The sequence below is a fragment of the Bos indicus x Bos taurus genome, chromosome 7 (genome assembly GCF_003369695.1).
Source record: "Bos indicus x Bos taurus breed Angus x Brahman F1 hybrid chromosome 7, Bos_hybrid_MaternalHap_v2.0, whole genome shotgun sequence".
NCBI lineage: Eukaryota > Metazoa > Chordata > Mammalia > Artiodactyla > Bovidae > Bos > Bos indicus x Bos taurus.
Genome location: NC_040082.1, coordinates 4,411,422 through 4,436,186, shown reverse-complemented (window position 1 = coordinate 4,436,186; position 24,765 = coordinate 4,411,422).

Below are 24,765 nucleotides of genomic sequence, written 5' to 3'. Positions count from 1 at the left end.
CCTGCTTATGGAATAGGAAATAATATTTTAAACCAAATATCTGGTAAGGATTTACTATCCAAAGTGTATAAGGAACTCGTCCATTACAACACCAAAAAGATAATCCAACTTTTAATGGGCAAAGGACCTGAATAGATATCTTTTTGAAGAAAATATTCAAATAGCCAACACATACATGAAAAGTTGCTCAACATCACAAATCATCAATGAAATGCATATCAAAACCATAGTAAGACATCTACTAATACCTGTTAGAATGGTTATTATGCAAACAATGGAGATAGTAACTGCTGTTGAGAATGTGATGAAAGAGAACCCTTGTATACTGTTGGTGGGAACGAAAGTTAGTACAGCCACTATGGAGAAAGTGTGAAAGTTCCTCAAAAACTTAAAGGTAGAACTACCATGGGATTCAGCAGTTCCACTTCTGAGTATATATCCAAAGGAAATTGAATTACTATCTCCTAGAGATACACTGGCAAAAGAAAACTGCATTATGACTAGCTCAACATTGTACTTAGAGGTTATAGCCAGGGACATATGATACGAAAACTTAAAAGCACAAGAGCTACTAGTTAGCGTCTCCCCAAAGAAATTGAAAACATGTCCACACAAAAATCCGCACACAGATTTTTATAGCAGTTTTATTCATAATTGCCAAAAGTTGGAAGCATTTGACACATCCTTCCGTAGGTGGATAGATAAATATACTGAAACATCAAGGCAATGGAATATTACTTAGTACTGAGAAGAAATGAGCTATCAAGCCATTAAAAGACATGGAAGAAACTTAAATGCATATTACTAAAGGAAAGGAGGCGGCCTGGGAAGTGTCCGCATCAGCGTCACACTGCCTTGATCGCTGCCGCTTTATGGTAAGTCTGTCTTAAAGTCAAGTAATGTCAGGTCTTCAATTTCATTCATCCTTTTCAAAATCATATTGCATATTCTGGGTCTTTTGCCTCTCTAGATAAGTTTTAGAATCAGTTTGTTGATACTCACAAGATGCTGCAATTTTAATTGGGAATGCATTGAACCTATAGATTAATTGGAAAGAAATATCATCTTTATAATACTGAGTCTTCTTAATCATGAACATGGGATATTTCTCCATTTCTTTCTTCTTTGATATTTTTCATTGGAGATTTGTAATTTTCCACATAGATTCTTGAACATATTTTGTTAGATTTATACATCAGTATTTCACTTGGGGGCATGCCATTTTAAATGCCACTTTAAATTTCAAATTCCATTTGTTCATTGTGGGTATATCAGAAAGCAATTGACTTTTTATTAAACTCCTATCTTGCAAGCTATTTATAGTCACTTAGCTCTAGAAGTTTTTTGTTTTTGCTGTTGTTACTTCTTTCAGATTTTCTACACAATCTCTCATGTGCAAGCAGATACAAATTTGTTCCTTCCTATCCAGCCTGTGTACCCTCTATTTCCTTGTTTTTGTATTACTGCATTTGCCGGACTTTTAGTGTAGTGTTGAAAAGCCATGGTGAGAGGGGACATTCATGCTTTGCTCCTGATCTTAATGGGAAAGCTTCAAATTTGTCACCATTGAATATTGTATTAGCTTTAGAATTTTTATAGATATTCTTCACAAAATTGGGGAAATTCCTCTCTATTGTTAATTTTAGCCATGGTTATGATGATTGCATAGGTTTATATGTGTGACAAAACTTTTCAAATTGTGTACCTTAAATATATATGTTATTGTACGTCAATTATACCTAAATGACATTTTAAAAATAGTTCAAAATGAAGTCTTGATCTCCCACTCTTTTTTAATAACCAGGGTTAGCAACCCCATGTTGACTCCACTTTTTCTTTCTTCATGCCTGGGGAAGGGAAGCCCTGCGTCGGTACAGTCTAAGACTGTTCCAGTCTTAGACAAAAGAAACTCTAGCTGTCCTCCCAGACTTGCAGTTAACAACAGAGAAAGACCACAGGAATTCACAAAACCATTGGACTATTTGCCCTGACAACGGCCTCAGCCACAGGACATGGACATAACTTGGAAGTTCTGTGATTCCTGACACCCACAGTCACTGGTGATGGGCAGGGAGGCCTGGTGTGCTGCGGTCCATGGGGTCGCAGAGTCAGACACTACTGAGCGACTGGACTGAACTGATAGTCACTGCAAGGCTTACGGTTGGACTTTTACAAGGATCATATTCCATCTAGTTTGCTTCAGGTTCCTCTACTCCCTATTATTTCTTCTCTGATGTGTTCTTTTTTAATGTAAATCTGAGTTTCTGACCTATATGATTCTCCTTCTTTCTAAAGAATGTCTTCTATCATTTCTTGCAAGGCACTTCTGCTGGCAACAAATTCCGTTTTTGTTTGTCTGAGAAAGTTGTTATTCTGCCTTCACTTCTTGAAGAATAATTTAAGTGTACACAATTCGAGATTTATGGAATTTTTTTCTCTTACCATTTTAAATATCCACTCCGTCCTCTGTGATTGCATGGATCCAGAGGAGAAGTCAAAGTAATTCTTATCTGTGCTCTTCATAGGAGAGGAGCTTTCCTCTTCTGGCTTATTTTAGGATTTTTTTTTTATGTTTGACTTTCTGTATTTGAAAATAATATGCCTGAGTGAAGTTGAGGGGTTTGTTTGTTTGTTGTGTGTTTATCCTTCTTGGTGTTCCTTGTACTTTCTGGATCTGTGGTTTGATGTCTGACATTAATTTGGGAACATTCTCAGTCATTATTATTTCAAATATTTCTTCTGTTCCTTTCTCTTTTCTCCTCTGATTTTCCCATTATAACTAGATTGTACCTTTGGTAGACGTACCACAATTCTTGGATATTCTGTCCCATTTTTTTTTCACTATTTTTTTCTGTTTGCTTTTCAGTTTTGGAAAAATCCTACTGAGAAATCCTCAAGCTCAGAGATTCTTTCCTCACGTGTGTCCAGTCTACTAAATTCATTAAAAGCATTCTTAATTTCTGTTTTACAGTGTTTTTGATCCTTAGCATTTCTTTTTGGTTCTTCCATAGAATTTCTACCTCTTTGCCTGCATTTCCCATCTGTTCTTACAAGCTGTCTGTTTTATTCATTGGTACCCTTAGCCTATTAATCATAGTTGTTTTAAATTCCAGGTCTAATCATTCCAACATCTCTGCCATACCCAAAATTGATTCTGATTTTTTGCCTCTTAGTATGTCTTATATGTTTTTCTTGATAGCCACACATGATGTACTGGATGAAAGGAACACCTATAAATAGACCTTTAGTAACGTGGTAAAGTGTGGGGAAGGAGTATTCCATAGCCCTGTGATTCGGTTTCGGTCTTTCAGTGAGCCTTGGGCTCTGAATTCTGAAATTCACACTTGCGTCCCAGTTTTTCCCACCACTTAGGTAAGGAAGAATTGTCGGTATGGGTGGGAATTGGTTATTTTCTTTCCCCCAAGGCAGCTAGGCTCTGATAAAAATCTCAGCAGGCAACGATCTGATAAATTTTTTCCCAGAAGCTGACACGATTAAGAACAACACAATAGTTTGGCATATTTAAAAGTTCTTCCTTTTCCCCTTCCTCTGTCAGAAGCAGGAGGGAGGTTTTCTCCAGCATTCATTATGAGAACCTAGGAGAGCTTCAGGAGGTAAAACTCTACAGCAGTGCAGAAACATTCCAGTGGCAGGGTTCCCTTGGGGCTTTTTGCCTCTGAGACATGCCCACCCTGCACGCACCTCCAGCAATTCATCAAGTATACTTTGGGTTTTCCTGTCCTGGCACTGATTTCTGCAGAAGCTTCCATTCTGGTGGGTTCTTGTTCTCTGTAGTCATCTGTCTGTCTCCCCACCTTGGGGGTAGGGTGGGGGATGATGGGCAGCGGTTTGCTCTGTTATCTAATTTCTTTTATACATCTAAGAAAAGTTCTCAATTTTTTAGTCTGTTCAGCGTTCTACTTGTCGTTAGCATGGAGTAGTAACTTCCAAGCTCCTTACCTGCTGGACCAGAAACCAGTAGTCCCAGACGATACTTTAAAATAAAGAATTCTTAATTCTAGCTACTAGAGGTATCTGCCTGGGTATATATCATTTCAAGTCTTTTTCTCTAGCTGCGTGTATATAGGTATGTAAGCATGCATCTCTCTGTGTATATGTTTGTGTGTGGGTGTATATGTGTCTATATGTACATGCATAAACATAAACACAAATACATTTTATATTTGCATATACCTTTTCTTCCACTGGAAAAAAGATCAATCTTCTTTTAAAAAATAGTATCAAAAGAATTAAACAGTGAAGCATGGATCAGAAGAAGGTATAGGCAAAATATATAACTAATATATTATTGATTCCATGTTTTTAATTTATAAATTAGTAAGGAAAAGGTAAATGCCACAAAGAAAAGTAAACAAAATTTATGAATTAAACAATTCACAGAAAGGAATCATAGGGTTATGAAAAAACAATTGGTTACTACATAAAAAAGAGGCTTTTCCTTTTATAGAATGGAATGTACCATTTAAAACATCTAGAAGGAACTTTCCTGTCGGTCCAGTGGTTAACACTCTGCATTTCCAATGCAGAGGACACAGGTTCGTTCCCTGATTGGGAAACTAACATCCATATGCTACACAGCGTGGCAAAGGAAGTATAACTTTCAAAAGAAGAATCTTCAAAAAAAACAGTGAAATAATATTTCATGCTTATTACATTAAGAAAAAAATCTGACAATATCAGGAGTTGGCACGGATCATTGTTGGTGTTCAGTCACGAAGTTGTGTCCTACTCTGTGACCCCATGGACGGCAGCACACCAGGCTTTTCTGTCCTTTACTGTCTCCTGGAGTTTGGTCACATTCATGTCCGTTGAGTCAGTGACGCCATCCAACCATCTCATCCTCTGTCGTCCCCTTCTCCTCCTGCCCTCAATCTTTCCCTGCACAGGGTCTTTTCAAATGACTTGGCTCTTCACATCAGGTGGCCAAAGTATTGGAGTTTCAGCTCCAGCATCAGTCCTTCCAGTGAATGTTCAGGATTGATTTCCTTTAGGTTTCACAGGTTTGATCTCCTTGCTGTCCAAGGGACTTTCAAGAATGTTCTTCAGCACCACAGTTCAAAAGCATCAATTCTTTAGTGCTCAGCCTTTTTTATGGTCCAGCTCTCACATCTGTACATGACTACTAGAAAAACCATAGCTTTGACTATCCAGACCACTGTTGGCAAAGTGACGTCTCAGCCTTTTAATACGTTGTCTAGGATTGTCATAGTTTTTCTTCCAGGGACCAAGTGTCTTTTAATTAGCAAGAATATAGAAAAGTAAAAACCATTATTTACTGTTGGTGAGGGTATAAATTGGTTCAATCTATTTGAAAAAAAAACTGACAATTAATAAATCTGAAGATAGAATAGCGTGACCCAGCAATTTCACTTCTAGTTATATATCCTAGAAGAACTTGCATTAGGGATAAAGTTGTATTCATATGAGACTGCTTATAGCAGCATTGCTTATAATACTACTAAAAAAGCTGTAATAGCTTATGTCCATATATAGGAGAAGAGATAAATGAATGATGGGGCATTTATCCAGTGTGTGGAAGATGGATAAAGTGGAGCTACATACATTAACATGAGTGAATTTCAAATATTTGTACCAAACAATAAAAGCAATAGGAAGAAGTATGCATCCAGTTTAGTACCATATATAAAAAACAAACCATATACATGATGTAAAATTATAAACAATGCACTGGAACTTTAAATATCAAATTCAAGAGAGTGTTTCCTCGGAGGAGGACAGAGGTGGTGGCTGGTGGAATCAGAGAGGATATACTTTTTAGCTTTAATGTATAAATGATCTATTTTTCTTAGTTTCTGACAAGTTACTGGGTATGCTGATTTTTATTCATTTCTGAATGACTCAAACACTTCTAATTTTTAAAGAGTACAAAGCATACAAAAGTAGATTTTTAAGGTTTTCATGTAAATTTCAAATCAGGAGGCTAAAACTCTTTATCCCACATTATTTTCCGTGACCTCTATGGATGTAATAGTGATTAAGAATTAAAATCTGTTAGCCTTTGACTCCAGTGCCATCTGTCAGCAATTTGGAAATCTGATTGTGTTGTAAACAGTTTTTATTGTGTTGTTGTAAACATAGGATTATGTTATGATAATTATTCAATATAACCACTGATTTGTGTAGTCTTCCTTGGATTAAAAAATTATTGTCCACACTGTTCAGTAGATCAGAGACATATAGGGAAATGTGACTAAGATTTGGTGTCTCAAGTCAGAGTTAAATATCCTCTGGATTTGCTGTTGTTCAGTCTCTCAGTCGTGTCTCTTTGTAACCCCATGAAGAGCAGCACACTAAGTTTCCCTGTCCTCCACTATTTCCCAGAATTTGCTGAAACTCATGTGCATTGAGTCAGTGATGCCATCCAACCATCTCATCCTCTGTTGCCCCCTTCTCCTGACTTCAGTCTTTCCCAGCACCAGGATCGTTTCCAATGATTCGGCTCTTCGCACTAAAGTAATTGAGGTTTCACTTCGGCATCAGTTCTTCCAATGAATATTCATGGGTGATTTCCTTTAGGATTGACTGGTTTGATCTCCTTGCTGTCCAAGGGACTTTCAAAATATTCTCCAGCACCAGAGTTCAAAAGCATCAATTCTTTGGCACTCAGCCTTCTTTATGGTCCAGCTCTCACATCTGTACATGACTGCTGGAAAAACCATAGCTTTGACTATACAGACCTTTTTTGGCAAAGTATTGTCTCTACTTTTTAATATGCTGTCTAAGTTTCTCATAGCTTTACTTCCCAAGAGCAAACATCTTTTAATTTCATGGCAGCAGCCGCCATCTGCTATGATTTTGCAGCCCAAGAAAACAAAGTCTGTCACTATTTCCATTCTTTCTCCATCTAACTGCCATGAAGTGATAAGACTGGGAAAACAATAGAATGGGAAAGACTAGAGATCTCTTCAAGAAAATTAGATATACCAAGGGAACATTCCATGCAAAGATGGGCTCAATAAAGGACAGAAATGGTATGGACCTAACAGAAGCAGAAGATATTAAGAATAGGTGGCAAGAATAAACAGAAGAACTGTACAAAAAAGATCTTCACAACCCAGATAATCACCATGGTGTGATCACTCACCTATAGCTAGACATCCTGGAATGTCAAGATGTCATTCATCCTGGAACGTCAACTGGGCCTTAGGAAGCATCACTATAAACAAAGCTAGTGGAGGTGATGGAATTCCAGTTGAGCTATTTCAAATCCTGAAAGATGATGCTGCGCCAGCACATTTGGAAAACTCAGCAGTGGCCATGGAACTGGAAAAGGTCAGTTTTCATTCCAATCTTAAAGAAAGGCAATGCCAAAGAATGCTCAAACTACCACAAAATTATACTCCTCTCACACGCTAGTAATGTAATGCTCAACATTCTCCAAGCCAGGATTCAACAGTGCGTAAACTGTGAACTTCTAAATGTTCAAGCTGGTTTTAGAAAAGGCAGAGGAACCAGAGATCAAATTACCAACATCTGTTGGATTATCGAGAAAGCAAGAGACTTCCAGAAAAACATCTATTTCTGCTTTATTGGCTAGGCCAAAGCCTTTGACTGTGTGGATCACCACAAACTGTGGACAATTCTGAAATAGATGGGAATACCAGACCACCTGACCTGCCTCTTGAGAAACCTATATGCAGGTCAGGAAGCAACAGTTAGAACTGGACATGCAACAACAGACTGGTTCCAAGAAAGGAAAGGAGTACATCAAGGCTGTATATTGTCACCCTGCTTATTTAACTTCTATGCAGAGTACATCATGAGAAATGCTGGGCTGGAAGAAGCACAAGCTGGAATCAAGATTGCCAGGAGAAATATCAATAACCTCAGATATGCAGAAGACACCACCCTTATGGCAGAAAGCAAAGAAAAACTAAAGAGCCTCTTGATGAAAGTGAAAGAGGAGAGTGAAAAAGTTGGCTTAAAGCTCAACATTCAGAAAACTAAGATCATTTTTGCCTCTGGTCCCATCACTTCATGGGAAATAGATGGGGAAACAGTGGATACTGTGGCGGACTTTATTTTGGGGGCTCCAAAATCACTGCAGATGGTGACTGCAGCCATGAAATTAAAAGACACTTACTCCTTGGGAGGAAAGTTATGACCAACCTATACAGCATATTGAAAAGCCGAGATATTACTTTGCCAACAAAGGTCCATCTAGTCAAGGCTATGGTTTTTCCAGTGGTCATGTATGGATGTGAGAGTTGGACTATGAAGAAAGTTGAGTGCTGAAGAACTGATGCTTTTGAACTGTGGTGTTGGAGAAGACTCTTGAGAGTCCCTTGGACTGCAAGGAGATCCACTCAGCCCATCCTAAAGGAAATCAGTCCTGAATATTCATTGGAAAGGCTGATGCTGAAGCTGAAACTCCAATACTTTGGGCACCTGATGCAAAGAACTGACTCATTGAGAAGACCCCGATGCTGGGAAAGATTTAAGGCAGGAGGAGAAGGGGATGACAGAGGATGAGATGGTTGGATGGCATCACTGACTCGGTGGACATGAGTTTGAGTAAACTCCGGGAGTTGGTGATGGACAGGGAGGCCTGGCGTGCTGCAGTCCATGGGATCGCAAAGAGTCGGACACGATTGAGTCACTGAACTGAACTGCACTGATGGGACTGGATGCCATGATCTTAGTCTTGTGAATGTTGAATTTTAAGCCAACTTTTTCACTCTCATCTTTTACCTTCATCAAGAGGCCTTTAGTTCTTCTTCGTTTTCACTATGATAGTGGTGTCATCTGCATATCTGATGTTGTTGATATTTCTCCCAGCAGTCTCAATTCCAGCTTGAGATTCCTGCAGCCTAGCATTTCTCATGATGTTCTCTGCATATAAGTTAAATAAGCAGGGTGACAATATACAGCCTTGACGTACTCCTTTCCCAATTTGGAACCAGTCCATTGTTTCATATCCAGATCTAACTGTTGCTTCTTGACTTGCATACAAGTTTCTCAGAAGGCAAGTAAGGTGGTCTGGTATTCCCTTCTCTTTCAGAATTTTCCACAGTTTGCTGTGATCCACACAGTCAAAGGCTTTAACGTAGTCAATGAAGCAAAAGTGGATGTTTTTCTGGAATTCTGTGCTTTTTCTATGATCTAACAGATGTTGGCAATTTGATATCTGATTCCTCTGCCTTTTTTAAATCCAGTTTGTACATCTGGAAGTTCACAGTTCACATATTGCTGAAGCCTGGCTTGGAGAAATTTGAGCATTACTTTACTAGCGTGTAAGATGAGTGCAATTGTGTGGTAGTTTGAACATTCTTTGGCATTGCCCTTCTTTGGGATTGAAATGAAAACTGACCTTTTCCTGTCCTGTGGCCATTGCTGAGTTTCCAAATTTGCTGGCATATTGACTGCAGCATCACTTTTTAGGATTTTATGTTGCTCAGCTGGAATCATCTTTTAGGATGGGGAGGAAGGAGGGAGGAGGGTTCAGGATGGGGAACACATGTATACCTGTGGTGGATTCATTTTGATATATGGCAAAACCAATACAATATTGTAAAGTTAAAAAAAAAAAAAGGATACTAAAAAAGTAGATGTTTGGAGCTGAAAAAATAAATAAATAAACAAAGGTCATAACAACCAAAAAAAAAAAAAAAGCCCAGCTGGAATCCTATCACCTTCCCTAGCTTTGTTCATCATGATGCTTCCTAAGGCCCACTTGACTTCACATTCTAGGATGTCTGGCTCTAGGTGAGTGATCACACCATCTTGGTTATCTGGGTCACAAAGATCTTTTTTGTACAGTTCTTCTGTGTATTTTTGCCACCTCTTCTTAATATCTTCCGCTTCTGTTAGGTCCATACCATTTCTGTCCTTTATTGAGCCCATCTTTACATGAAATGTTCCCTTGGTAGCTCTAATTTTCTTGAAGAGATCTCTAGTCTTTCCCAGTCTGTTGTTTTCCTCTTTCTTTGCACTGATCACTCAAGAAGACTTTCTTATCTCTCCTTGCTATTCTTTGGAACTCTGCATTCAGATGCTTATATCTTTCCCTTTCTCCTTTGCCTTTCACTTCTATTCTATTTGTAAGACCTCCTCAGATAACCATTTTGCTTTGTTGCATTTCTTTTTCTTGTGAATGGTTTTGGTCACTGCCTCCTGTTCAGTGTTACAAACCTCCACCCATAGTTCTTTATCCTATGGATGAAAAAGATAAAACATAAAAAGGACCTTAATTATAATGAGCAGAGGATTTTTAACTGAACTATTTAGTTAATATTATTAATACATTATTATTCATCAGAAAAGTCCTGATGGCTTTCATGTCTTGGATGAGCCAGTCTCTATTCAAGGTTCCATCTGCCATCATTGCTGGCTAAATTTCTTCAGGAGCATACAGAAATGTTGGCTTTATTTCTCTTTATGTACACTTTATTTCTCTTTATGTACACTTTATTTCTCCACTATAAATGGGAATTTCCCTATTAACTTTTTTCCCCTTTGATTGTATTTATTATGCTTAACATAGTAAAGATTCTGAAATAGCAGTATTCTTGTCCCAGAAGACAAGATATTGTCAAAGTGCACAAAGAAATAATAATAAAAACACAAGTAAATACTTTCAGTGAAAACATAAAGGAGAGCAAATCTGAAAGTTGTAGTTGTTTCTTTAAAACCAATGGGAAATGGACAAGTCACGTTTATACATACATGGTCACTAGATTCGCTGAATACCTTAATGAGTTCTCAAATAGATTGTATTGGTTTAAAGATATGAGACATTTGGGCCATACAAGTTACCAAAGAAACATATTCAGAAACATGTTCACTTATACTTAAAAGTAAATGATTGATTGTTCATTTTATAAATTATGTCCATAAATTTTGTGAATCCCTAATTATCAACCTTTTGTTACTTTTTTTTCTGAAAAAGTACTGCATATAACCTAGCCTAAAATATCTGGTATAGTTACAGTCAGGGTTAACTGAATGATAGGACAATGGCAGAGACTCTTTCAGGTCAGTCTGTTTGTAAAAACTGCGCCCTGTGCCTGGTACAGTTCCATGGTGCGTCAAATCGAGCTTAACACACCCTTAGAGTTACTCTGCCACCAGTATGCATACATATTTTTTTCCAGTTGCTCAGCCTCTTCCTCAAATAAGGAAAAAGGCATGTTTACGTGGTCCAATATCTGTCCATTCCCAGAACAGATATTCTTTATGTGCAAATCAATTAAAAACACAGTCTGTTTCTTTGTACTGCACACACACACATACACACGCACACACACACACACACACACATGGTTTCCTTTAGGCAAGGCTTGGGTGAATCATGTCTTAGCAAAACTGAGTCTTTAAGGCTGATACAATACAGTACAGTCCAATGCGATGCACAAGCCTTTCCAGTTCCATTTCATTAACTGAGATGACATCTGGCTGAATGTTTCATTTTAAAAGTGGAGTAACAATTTTATACCATTGTCAAAGATTTCTATACCATTTATAAAGTTATGTGAGAATATTTTGATTTTAATTTTCTTGGCAGCTCAACAAAACATCACTCTTAAATTTAGCTAGCGTGTGTGATCTTTGTACTTCATTACTCTTCCTCCAATTTAATTATCGTACAAGCTTTTGTAAGTGACTCATATGCTCAATATTTCAAGCAAATGCAACCATTTTTGAATCTCACAGGAAGCACTTGTTGGTTGTTGACGTTAAGCACATGTGACAACTCATTAGAAAAAGAAATATACCCAAGAAAACTTTGCAAAGTTAGTGACTCAGGGTACTAACTCACTTGAAATTTTAAGTTAATTTATTTCTATTTTTTCTGCAGCATTAGTACTGTGGATTGTTGTATCTATTTCCATTTTTCACCCTTATCATAATATATATCATCAGGCACTTTCCTGCAGCTTATACTTTTTCCTAAGACTATCTGAGATAATTATCCAAGTCATTATGGTTTTACAAAAAATATACACTAATATAAAAATAATGGACTCTGGAATTGTGAATCATCTAGCTATTAGAAGCCACACTGCCTCTTATCAGTTATGTCTCTCCTCACTTTTTTATTTAAATAATCGTTCACTTACTGAAGGGGCCATAATTTAAATCAGCTGATTCATCTTCCAAGTTTTAAGCTAGCGCATACACACAAAAAAATTATTGTTGAGTACAAAGAGACTAGTTGATTTATTATGTTCATAAATGGATTTTAGCATTAATTATCTCAGTAGTTAACACACAGAGACCTTGGCCTCCTAGTCAGGTTGACACTCATAGGTCAGGTCAACTGAATTTTTTCCTCTACTCTGAAGACAGCAATAACTTTTTACAATAAATAGCTGTAGAAAAAGACAATCACACCAATTTTTAAAAAAATAAAGAAAATCTATGCCCTAGGAATAGGTTAAAAACAGAGAGTGAATCTGGGGGCCTTTGCAGATTCAGGAAGAGAAACAAGGAGGGGCGTCGTTAACTCGTGCTCCTAGTCAGTGAAAAAACACTGACAAAACTCTCGTTTGCCAGAGGCTACCTTTGTGGCTCAGTACTGTAAAGCGTCTGCCTGCAATGCAGGAGACCTGGGTTCGATCCCTGGGTTGGGAAGATCCCCTGGAGCAGGAAATGGCAACCCACTCCAGTACTCTTGCCTGGAGAATCCTGTGGATGGAGGAGCCTGGGAGGTACAGTCCATGGGGTCGCAAAGAGTCAAACGCAACTGAGCGACTTCACTTTCTTTCACCCTTGTCTAAAACTCTTGTCTCTTCAGAGTTGGGAGTTCAGAGAACTCCTCCTGGGCCAGAACTGGGCCATGCTGCTCACCAAATCAGTGCTGGGGTCTCAGTCAAGATCCCAGGGCAGGGAAAAACACCCAGAAGGAGAGGGCAGGTGGTAATGAATCTGGGAATGATGGGAGGCAGGCAGGAAAGACAGCTCACTCAAGCTAAATTTAGGAAGCCCTGAAGATGAGGGCTTAGGAAGAAACAGCAAGGCTGAGAGACTTAGTCATTACCAATAAAATAAAATGTTTTAAATTTCAAAATGACTATGATGGGAAGTCTTGGAATTCCTTATAAAAATTCAGGGACTTCCCTGGGGGATTTATCAGGGATTTCCCTGGGTGTCCAGTAGTTAAGAATCTGTCTTGCAATGCAGGGGACAAGGTTTGATCCCTGCTTAGGAAATTGAGATCCCACATGCTGCAGAGCAGCTAAACCCAGGCAGTACATCTACTGAAGCCCACAGGAGGAGCCCATGGGGCAGCTACCGAACCAGAGCACCACAAGGGGAGTGTTCCTGCCTGGTAACAAAAGAGCTCACGTACTGCAACTAAGACCCAATGCGGTCAAATAAATATATATATATATTTTTTTTTAAGTTGATCTTTTAAAAATGAATAATCAAGAATGAAACCAAGAACAGATGAAGAAAAAATACAACCAGTTAGAAATCTAAAATGAAAATATTTATTGACTTAAAAAAAAAAACCTGTACTGCACAAAGAGAGATTCAGTTCATTTTAATCTCTCAGGACTAACCAACCCACTCAGAACGCAGCACCAAAAGACAGTTTGATATGGTCCTCCAAATGCAACTAAAAAATGGACCATACTTCAAGACATAGTACCTGTGAATGTTCCAAGAATTAAAATGCAAAAAAGTGTAAATAAAAGTAGGCCCAACCTAGGCACAGCGTGGTGAAACTGCAAAGCAGTGAACATGAAAATACTGCTCAGCAAGAAAAGGCAGAGAACTTTTAAAATAAGATTGAAAGTTGACATAGACATTAACTAAAAAAATACTTTACCTAAATGGTTAAATATCCCTTCCCATTTTTCAGGTTTTATGCACACCCTACAGTCCATGGGGTCGCAAAGAGTCAGACACAACTGAGCGACTTCACTTTCACTTTCACTATATTCTGATGTTACTAGAGCCAGTTTTGTTTTGAAATTATAGCTAATAAACATATATTAGAAAAGCACTTATATTTTTACACAAAATTCTTTTTGTGTAAAATAATTTTTACACAAAATTAAAAAAGCATTTTACAACAGCTAAAATAAAGTTGAATACAGAATGTAGGATTCTCTCCCTGAAATTTAATATTTTGAATTGATTACTGAACTATGGTCATTAAAACCTCCCTGCACTCCATGTACCGCGCCCCCCACCCGCCTCCGCCCCCTCCTCTGCCTCCCACTCCCCGCCATGAGTGTGGAAGTCCCAGCAGTTTTAAGGTGTGCTGCTGTGATGTAAAATTAATCATCTTGTCACCTGTGAGCTGATGATTTACTACTATAAGCCCAACCATGGAATATATTACAGTTGCAGCCTAGTAACAGTATAGATATGAATGAGAAAGTATTTCCAACCAAAGACTGAAGATTTACATTTGTACAAATTTGGGGAGTGGAGAGAATCTCCCACTTAAATAACGCTCTAGTTTTAAAGTTTGTGTTTTAAAAAATCATGATAGATCTTTCTTCCTCATTGTAACCATGAGTGACCATATCCTTCACCGGGTAATAAATGTTTCCTTAAGATAATTATTTAATTGCAGTTGTAATTTTTCCCAAAGATAGTATAACCATAATTAAATTTGTCCTCTTAACAAAGCTATCCACTAATCAACAGTTTCTTAGTATGATTAATTATAAAGGTAACTTTATTGGAGGGAAAGGGGAAGACTTATTGTTTAATGGGTGTAGAGTTTCAGTTCGGGAGGATGAAAAAGTTCTGGAGATGTATAATGGTTGCATGATTATGTGAATGCCCTTAATGCCACTCAAGTGTACACATAAAAAGTGGTTAAAATGGTAAATTTTAGGCTATGTGTATTTCACCACAATAAAAAAAAAATAACATTAGGAAAAATGTAACTATATCAAAGTTTTAGAAGAATAAGGAAACCCATGGTGCCAGTTGTATTCAAAGAAATATTTCTTCATCCTTGTGAATAAAAATTAGCGTGAGCATTATCAGGCTTCTGGATTCTGACTATCCTAATTGATATTTTCATCCTTGTCACTTTTTCAGAGTGTGTGGGCTTCTCCAGTTAGAAATTTACTACAGAGCAGTATATGTCACCAGTCTTCCTAACAGCTCTAGCTTATCTGATCCAAGTTAAACTAAAAACTGCCCTGTCGTTTCTGTTAACCTTTTGAGTTTGAGGCAATTCTTAGAGCTTCTCTCTCAGCAATTGCCTGTTCCTCCTGGGTACCATTTCACAACGAGGCTTAATCATAGAATTCTAGGGTTGAGGAAACTTAAAAAGCACTGTGACCTTTCCGCATTGGCCATAGCCACTCAAAAACCATCCTAACAAAACAATATAGATTGTGTTGTCTTTTGGAGCTAGCTCGCTCTCATAATTCCGTCCATCAGGAATTGTTCTCCTTCTTGAAACATGAACTTAAGATCTAAATCTGTCAGACTTCATTATTAAGGCACATTTCTTCTTGTTCTTGCTAAAATGGAATGGGGGTGAAAATTGATTACTTTCTGTATTAATTTTTTACATCCAGTTTTTGAAGACCATTATAAAATTGACATCAGATCCTAGCTGTCTCTTGTACAGCTAAGTAATTCTCATTCTTTGAATGTCAACACAGAAGATTGGATTTCTATTCTTATAGAGTCTGTGATCATTTTCTTTTTCCTTCCCAAACTCCTATTTCTGTAGGTTATAGAGGGGATAATACTCAAATAAGATAATTGTTTTAATCTGTGTATTTTCTTACCTTTTAGGACCATGCTTATTTTTTATAAGGCAGAAATTCTACTACATACTTATGTATAACACGATTAATTGTGTCTCTCACATAACTATAACTACACTGTCAGTATTTACACTTGCCAGTCATTTCTTTTATTTGTATCAGTTATATTCAGCCAGATTTTTATATTAGCAATCATGCTTTTCCAATTGATACCAAATAACTTCTAAATGTAACATTGATCTCAAAGAAAAAATTGAGTTTTTCTTTTGTGTGTTTGCTTTTTAAATTGAGGGATAGTTGACTTACCATATTATATTATTTTCAGGCATACAAACTAGTGATACATTATTTTTACAAATTATACTCCTGGAATTGTTATTTTTACAAAGTATACTCCTGGAATCAAGTTATTTTTACAAATTATACTCCTGGAATCAAGATTGCTGGGAGAAACATCAATAACCTCAGATATGCAGACGACACCACCCTTATGGCAGAAAATGAAGAAGAACTAAAGAGCCTCTTGAAAGTGAAAGAGAAGAGTGAAAAAGTTGGCTTAAAGCTCAACATTCAGAAAACTAAAGTCATGGGATCCGGTCCCATCACTTCATGGCAAATAGATGGGGAAACAGTGGAAACAGTGTCAGACTTTATTTTGGGGGGCTCTAAAATCACTGCAGATGATGACTGCAGCCATGAAATTAAAAGACGCTTACTCCTCGGAAGGAAAGTTATGACCAACCTAGACAGCACATTAAAAAGCAGAGACATTACTTTGCCAACAAAGGTCTGTCTAGTCAAGACTATGGTTTTTCCAGTGGTCACGTACAGATGTGAGAGTTGGACTAGAAAGTTGAGCGCCGAAGAATTGGTGCTTTTGAACTGTGGTGTTGGAGAAGACTCTTGAGAGTCCCTTGGACTGCAAGGAGATCCAACCAGTCCATCCTAAAAGAGATCAGTCCTGGGTGTTCATTGGAAGGACTGATGTTGAAGCTGAAACTCCGATACTTTGGCCACATGATGCAAAGAGCTGACTCATTGGAAAAGACCCTGATGCCGGGAAAGATTGAGGGCAGGAGGAGAAGGGGACGACAGAGGATGAGGTGGTTGGATGGCATCACTGACTCAATGGACATGAGTTTGGGTGAACCCCGGGAGTTGGTGATGGACAGGGAAGCCTGGCATGCTGCAGTCCATGGGGTCACAAAGAGTCAGACACGCCTGAGCAACTGAACTGAACTGAACTGAACTCCACTTAATGTTATTATAAAATATTGTTGTCATTCCCTGTGCTGAAAAATATATCCCTGTAGCATATTTATTTTGTACATGGTCATTTGTACGTCTTAACCCCCTACCCCTACCTTGCCCTTCCTCCCTTCCATATTCCTACTGGTAACCAGTATTCTGTTCTGAAACCCCAATAAAATGAATGTGGATCCACTATTCTATCTTCCAGATCACTTATGCGTTTTTCTCTATCATTTAATCTGCTGCTAATTCCCTCTAGTCTGTTTTTCATTTCAGTTATTTTATTCTTCAGTGCTGACTAGTTTTTTATTTTTTCTAGTTCCTTGTTAAAATTCTCACTGTGTTCATCTAATCTTTATGCTAATTCAGTTATTTCTCTTATTACTAATGATTTGAGCTCTTTATCTGGTAAATCATTTATTTCTGTTTCATTAGTTAGCTATTCAGGGAGTTTGTCTTGTTCTTTCATTTGGAGTAAATTCCTTTGTCTTCTCATTTTGCTTAGCTCCCTCTGTTTCAGTGAAATTAGGTGGAACAGTTACCAACTGCAGTCTCGAAGAGACGTCCTTACACGTGAACAGCCCTAGAGAGTCTATGCGTGTCCAGCGGCTTCAGTTGGATGGACGGGTCTGAGTGTGAGCACAAGTCATGTCTTTCCCTGGGGTCTGCTGGCCGCTGTCACCTTGGCGGGATGCTGGGGCTGGAGATGAGGGGCTAGAACCAGCGTCCCTGGTGAGCCAGGGCATTTCCTCTGCTCAGTGACCAACACCAGCCCAGTGGAAACGGGGTCAAGTCCCCAGAGTTGCTGGAGAAGAAGCCCCGAGGGTCGAGTCCTCTAAGAGCGTGCCCTCTGCCATCCAGCAGCGGCACCCTCGGCCCAAGCCAGAGCAGACTCGGGGGCAGTCCCGGAAGCCGGGCCAGCCTCCCAGGCAGTGTCAGTCTGCTGCCTCGGCCTTCCGTCGGGAGAAAGCAAGTGCGTGCACGCTCTTCACAAGAAGGATCTGGGTTTCTTACGACACTCTGCTTAGACCCACTGGTTTTCAGGCCAACTGAGAGGACTCCTAAGGGCCAGTCCCCATGGCTGGAGCACCCGTGTGTGACTCCAAACTCCCCCTCCCCAGGAAGGATTTCTGAGCCCACGTGACTCCCCATCTTGGGTGTCCCCCCGCCCCAGCTGTGCAGGTCTGACCTGATCACTTTTCTTCCCTTTCTACCCAATTCTGTATGAATCGTTCTTATCACCTTGGTAGTACAGAGGCTTTCTGCTAGTCTCCAGTTTGTTTTCCTGAAAATCTCTCCATGTGCAGGTGTATTCTTGAGGTGTTCATGGGAAAACATGAACTCCCAATCCTCTATTGGAGGTCTTAACCTTGGTCTTAACCTCCAAAAGAGTTGTTATTGACAACATGTATTGATCCCATGTACATGTCAGGATAGCTTCAAACTATAAAAAGAAGAAATCTTGTTTATTTTAATATCTTGCTTAATTGCAACTTTTAAATGCAACCAGATGCTGGTTAATTTCCCAGATGATGTATACTCTCAACATGTTTCTCTGTGTATCAACTTGCTACTGTTTTTTTTTTTTTTTTTTTTTTTAATTAGGTGACTAAGAAGAGGCATTTTTGAGCATGCATCATATAGCAATTGTATATTTCATACAATAATAAAAAACCTATTTTATTAAGCCCATTTGCATCCCTTAAGAGGAAAAGGCTATGTGGGTCTCCGTCACACGGGGAGAGTGGGATGCACCCTGTAGTTCTGTCAAATTACAGAGAGTTAGCCATGTGCATCCAGCGGGAGGGATGGTTTGCTGAGACATACAGGCCCAGCAAAGGAAAGCCAGGGCATGGCAGTCATCACAACAGTGACAACTTTAATAGTAGAAATGCTTCAAAAATGAGTGTTTTACCGCAGGTAAACTCTCCATAACCTGCAGCTTGTACATAATATCTGACCTGGTCTGGGCTCCAGACAGCTCTGGTTAAGAACAGCACACGCTCAGTGCCAAGCGAGACCAACGAGATTCCTAAGCCATGATGAACACGAGGAGGGGAGGGAACAGGGCACCCATGCCACGGCCAAGCTGCTCTTCCTGGTCCCCCAAGGTGATGAAATGTGTGACTGTCACAAGACTCAGTAATGCTGGTATAATTGGGTTGTACAGGGAATATAGGCCAGCTGCAGAAACAGTATGTGCTTTGACAAGGAGTGTGTTGCAAGCCACTGCCAGCCTGTGCCTGCTGCCAGCTCCACTCAGCTACAAATAGAAATGCCGATGCACAGTGGGCCACAGCTCTCATAGTAGCCGTCACCCACCACTGCGTGAAGGCCAGGCAGGATCTAGAAGAGTGCATGGCAGTCTTCAAGTCAGTTACACATTACAGCATGGCACTTCTTAAAGGATGTCCCTGGTTCATCTGCATTGGCATCGAAAAAAGCTTGTTTAAAAATACACTTTCCACCCACCTCAGACATATCGAATCAAAATATCTAAAAGCAGGGCCCAGGAAATTGTGTTTTTCAGGTTTCCTGGTGTTTCTTACGAACACTGGCCTGAGAGCCAAGGTCAAGTGAGCCAAAAAAGAGATACCGAAAGCAAAAATGACAGAACCGTATAAGGTCGAGGAGAATAACGTCGTCTTGCATTCTGATTCTGCTCTGCAATTTACCAAGTAGTTTTATATGCAGTCTTATTTCTCTGCAAGTATAATTACAGAAAAGAGTACCTAGGAGATCTGAGTCGCCTACAATTAGAAATTTAGCTTAAATTTGTTTTTTAAAGATGAGGAATAGGATAAAGGATCCCCTGGAGAAGAAAATGACTACCCACTCCAGTAGTCTTGTGTGGGAAATCCCATGGACAGAGGAGGCTGGCAGACTACAGTCCATGGGGTTGCAAAAGAGTCAGACAGAACCTAGCGCTTAAACAACGTTTTAGTAATGTCTAGAACTCCTTCCACTCTACTGTTCCGATTCACAGTAACGATGATGACATGAATAGCAATCACAAGAAAAAGATGACAGAAACCCTACCTGTGTGCCAGACCATTGTGCGAAGATTCTATGTTCATTATTACATTTGATCTCCATAACAGCACGTGAAATGTTATGCTTCCAGTTTTGAAGTTGAGAAAATTAAGGCTCAGGGAAATTAAATGTGACTGCCTGAGATCATAGAGCAAGTGAATTATGGTCCCTGGGTCCAGATGTTCTGCCTGACTTTAGAACGTGTGGTCTCAACACTCTGACCTTCGGCCTCTCTGGCTTGCCTCACTCAAGCTGGTTACAAAGTTGCTCCATGTAACTATTCAACTATTTGACTATTTAACTGGCTTTGACTATTAAACCTGGCTTTACTTTCTCACAATGACCACTGTAGTCACAGCGAGCCTAACAAAGTGAATGAACTCCTCAGTGACTCTCTGAGCCCTGTACCCTCAACGTGTTCATTAAGCCAGAGTGTATTAACTTCCCATTTGGTGCCATACTTTGTGCTTGGTGGTAGAAATACAATGATGAGGTTTCTGCTTTAATAGGGTTTATATCATGGTATAAACGTAAGATTGGTCCAGTTCACACCAGGTCCAGCTTCCCCAACTAGAGGCCCATGATCTAGAGGTTTTATTGCTACCGTGTCTTTGTTAATAAAACGCCGATTCTCCTAACCCTTGGCCAGCGTCTCTCACGGTGAATTTTGGCAAGCCTAAGCTCTTCACTGTGGATCACTGTTAATGATCTCCGAGGCAAAAGGCTGCGATCCTTGTGAGGGCCTCCCAGGTGGCCCTAGTGGTACAGAATCCACCTGCCAATGCAGGGGATGGAAGAGAGGCAGCTTCGATCCCTGCGTCGGGACGATCTCCTGGAGAAGGGCATGGCAACCCCCGCCAGTATTCCTGCCTGGAGAATCCTATGGACAGAGGAGCCTGGTGGGTTATAGTCTGTAGGGTCCCAAAGAGTCAGACACAACTGAAGCTACTTAGCATGCACACACGTGATCACTGTATCAGTCAGGACCTTTTTCAGTTATGAGGCAGAAAAAGCAAAGCAAAGAAGCTCACATAAAGAACTTTTGACTCATGAAATGGGAAATTCTGGGGATTTTCTAAGTATAGGTAGATTCAGGTAGTTGAGCAATATTGTCAGAAAGTTCTTTCTCATCATCTCTAACTTCAGTTTTTCTCTGTCAGCTTTATTCTCTTGTAGGTTCTTCCAACGTGATAACAAGATGGCCAACAACAACCACAATCTCACCTTCTACTCTGTTTATAAATACCAAGGAAATAATTGTCTTTTTCTAGAAGTTTTGATTTAAAATAAAAACAACTCAGGCTTGACTGCCAATAGCATGACATGGGAGACCAAAAAATGTAGCACTTTGTCCATACCTAAGACATCAGTTCAGACATAATGATCTGTACAGATCTAGATCTTAGGCCCCAAGGAAATGAGTTTGGTCCCATCCAAACTACATGTATTAGAAGTTGGTAAAAAGTGCTTTCCCAAAGACATGACAAAGTGCTATTATCAGAAATATATGTTGGGCAGAGAAAAGCAGTAGATAGACTTTATAACCATTTAGTAGGGACTTTAAAATGATATCCCAATCTAGAGTAACAGTTCTGAGGGAAAAAAATCAGTACTAAGATCAATAAAATGGAGGAAGAGGTAAAGAGACACGGAGTGAAATGGAAGATGTAAATATTTTATTTCTTTCAAACACCATCAAATAGATTACTTGTATTTTGTTTATAAAATACAAAAGATGAGGCCCTTCCACATAGGCAAATAAATCTTAGGTGACCCTAGTAACGTGTATCCCATTAGATGGATCAAACTGACCTCAACAGAAGTTTCACTAGGGCTCTTGTTTGATTAAAAGTGTGATTGTAGTGCTATTTTGGGAAATAAAAGTTTAATTCATTCAAATATTCAGGTACTTTGAACACAGTAGCTATTAGGTTCTTCTAGACAAGCGCCCCAATTATATTTTTCTCTCTGGTTCTATTTTGATATCTACCATGTTTTATTTGGGCATGATTCAGAAGCCTACTCTTTCTTACTAGTGATGAGAGAGAATTTGGAAAATAACTGCGAAAATTATGTAATCTCTGTGTAAAACAGAGACAGTAAAACAGAGCCATCTCCCAAAGCTGTAGTGAGAATTAAGTGAGTTAATTCAAAGAAAACACTTAAGATAGTGGGTGCCACATAATAGACATGTTACTTATCATACTTATTTTAAAAGGATACTTTAGTGGTACTTAGCAAACAGTTTGATAGTGAACGTGTTTAAGGTAACCATTAGGTTATGCCAATAATCAAATTTTTGCCCTGAATTATTATTATTCACTGGAGGAGAAAATGCCAACCCACTCCGCGTTCTTGCCTGGGAAATCCCACGGACAGAGGAGCCTGGCAGGCTACAGCCCATACTGTTGCAAAGAGTCGGACATGACTGAGCTACTGAGCATGCGTTATTATTCAAATACTTTTATTAGTACGTCTATATGGTAAGATGGAGAAGGCAATGGCACCCCACTCCAGTACTCTTGCCTGGAAAATCCCATGGACAGAGGAGCCTGGTGGGCTGCAGTCCATGGAGTCGCTAAGAGTCGGACACGACTGAGCGACTTCCCTTTCACTTTTCACTTTCATGCATTGGAGAAGGAAATGGCAACCCGCTCCAGTATTCTTGCCTGGAGAATCCCAGGGACAGAGGAGCCTAGTGGGCTTCCATCTATGGGGTCGCACAGAGTCGGACATGACTGAAGTGACGCAGCAGCAGCAGCAGCAGCATATGGTAAGAACTTGAGGTCAGCAATAGCTGTGGTCTCTGTCTCTCTCCCACAAAACCTAATGTTTGTTAAGTGAGGCTAAATAAATGAATGGAAATAAATGGAGCCATGTCTTCGACAGCTTTTCAAACTGTCTTTCCTTCAAATTCCTGTGTTTCCTGAAGAAAGTAACAATTAAGGTAAAAGCATTTTCCTTTGCTGCAATAAATGCATTTCCACAAACTATTCCTAAAGAGGGCAAAGCCTCACCTCCCAAAGAACAAAGGCTTGATTGGTGCAATTTCAGGAACAAGGACAGGCCGAAAAGGGAGAGATTTTGAATCAGTGAACATCCCTGGCTGCCCTGTGATCAGTCAGAATAATCTACCTTTTCACATCGGCAGATTTAGAGGCCACATTTATTCTCTCTTATTCCTCACCGAACCTTTGAAGCAAGAGGGAAGGCTTGTGCGTGCTTGCTAACATTGCCCGTCACATCTCAGCGCAGAGGCTGACGTGCACCGAACCTAGCTTGGTGGCGGTGCTTGTCTCCATCAGACAGCTCCCACATTTGCCTCCTGAAGCGCATGAATGGGACCGAGGACTGCCAGTCCTCTGGAAGAGCATCTGAGGCTCTGTGAGTGCCGCCGTGCTGCAGATCGGCCACAGATGGCCACCCAGGGACAACCATACGACTGCACAGACTTCTGCAGAGAGCAATATGTGCTGGGAAGGGTGGCCAAGGTCCGCGTGTGCGGCCCGCTCTGGAGGCACACCCGGTGCGCTGCTGCCAGAGGGCTTCCTGAGGCGGGGAGGAAGATGAAGCAGGTGTCCACTTTCGAAAAGTCTCTCTCCTTTGATGACAAGCAAATTAAGACCGAGCTCCACGTGCAAAGAGCTTTCCGAATCTCTCTCCTCTATGCAGAACGCAGCACTACAGCAAAATCTTCCCTCCTGGTCTCCATGGTTTTCTTCCTATTAGCATGTTTATGCCCTCTGTGCTGAACAGGTTAATGGAGCTTTCAGCCCTCATAATGCCACCAGAAACGCAATGTTATCTATAATAAATTCCACCAAAATGCACATCCCAGCCTGCGTTAGTAACCGTTTCCTTAATAGAGTGTACCGCGGTATTGATCACAAGCTGCATGTTTTGGAAACCTGACCCACTGGGAGGGTCAGTCCGAGTCTGCGGAGTCACACCCAGAACTTATTCTCATGATGTGAGGTCAGAAAGCCAAGGTTAAAAAGGTCGTAGCATGGTTCTAAATAGATGTTTGCATGGTCCAAATACAGATATTTTTAAAATAGGTTTATAAAAAGAACCAGATACTTCCTCACAAGCTTAAGTATTACTTTTTCTGTGTCACAAATATCTTTTTAATATTCCAGACACTGAATAAATCTTTTTGACTGCTTCTTTGTTATTCCTCATGCTGATCACTCAAGCAGTTAATGGCTCCAAACTACCCCTACTGTAACATTCCATTCCCTTTAGCCTATTCTTGAATTTATCTTAAAAAATCTGATTATTGCTAAAGTTTACAATCTGCTTGGGATGTTTACTTGGATGGATTCTTATTTTGTCTCAGTTAGATAAATAAAATATGTTGTGATGTTTTGGTCATCAAGCTTACCAATATTAGCTCCTATTGAATTATTTAAAACATTAAGAAAAATAAAAATGAATATACATCTGATAACAACATATTTTAAAAGAGCACTATGATTTTTAGCTAGCTTATAGTTCAAAGAGTTAAAAAATAACTAGGATCTTTTTGCCTTAATATTCATTTGCTACATTGTATAAAAGCTATAGGAAACCTGAAAATATATTTCTTGACATTTTAAACTATATGAATAGACAAATAATATTCAGCATCATGTATTTTTAGTAGGGTTACCTGTCACCTAACACCAGGTGTAATTCTAGGCTCAAAATGCAGCTCTGGAATTCTTTTGGAGCAAGTCCTTCGATCATTAGATCACAACTTCTGCAGGTT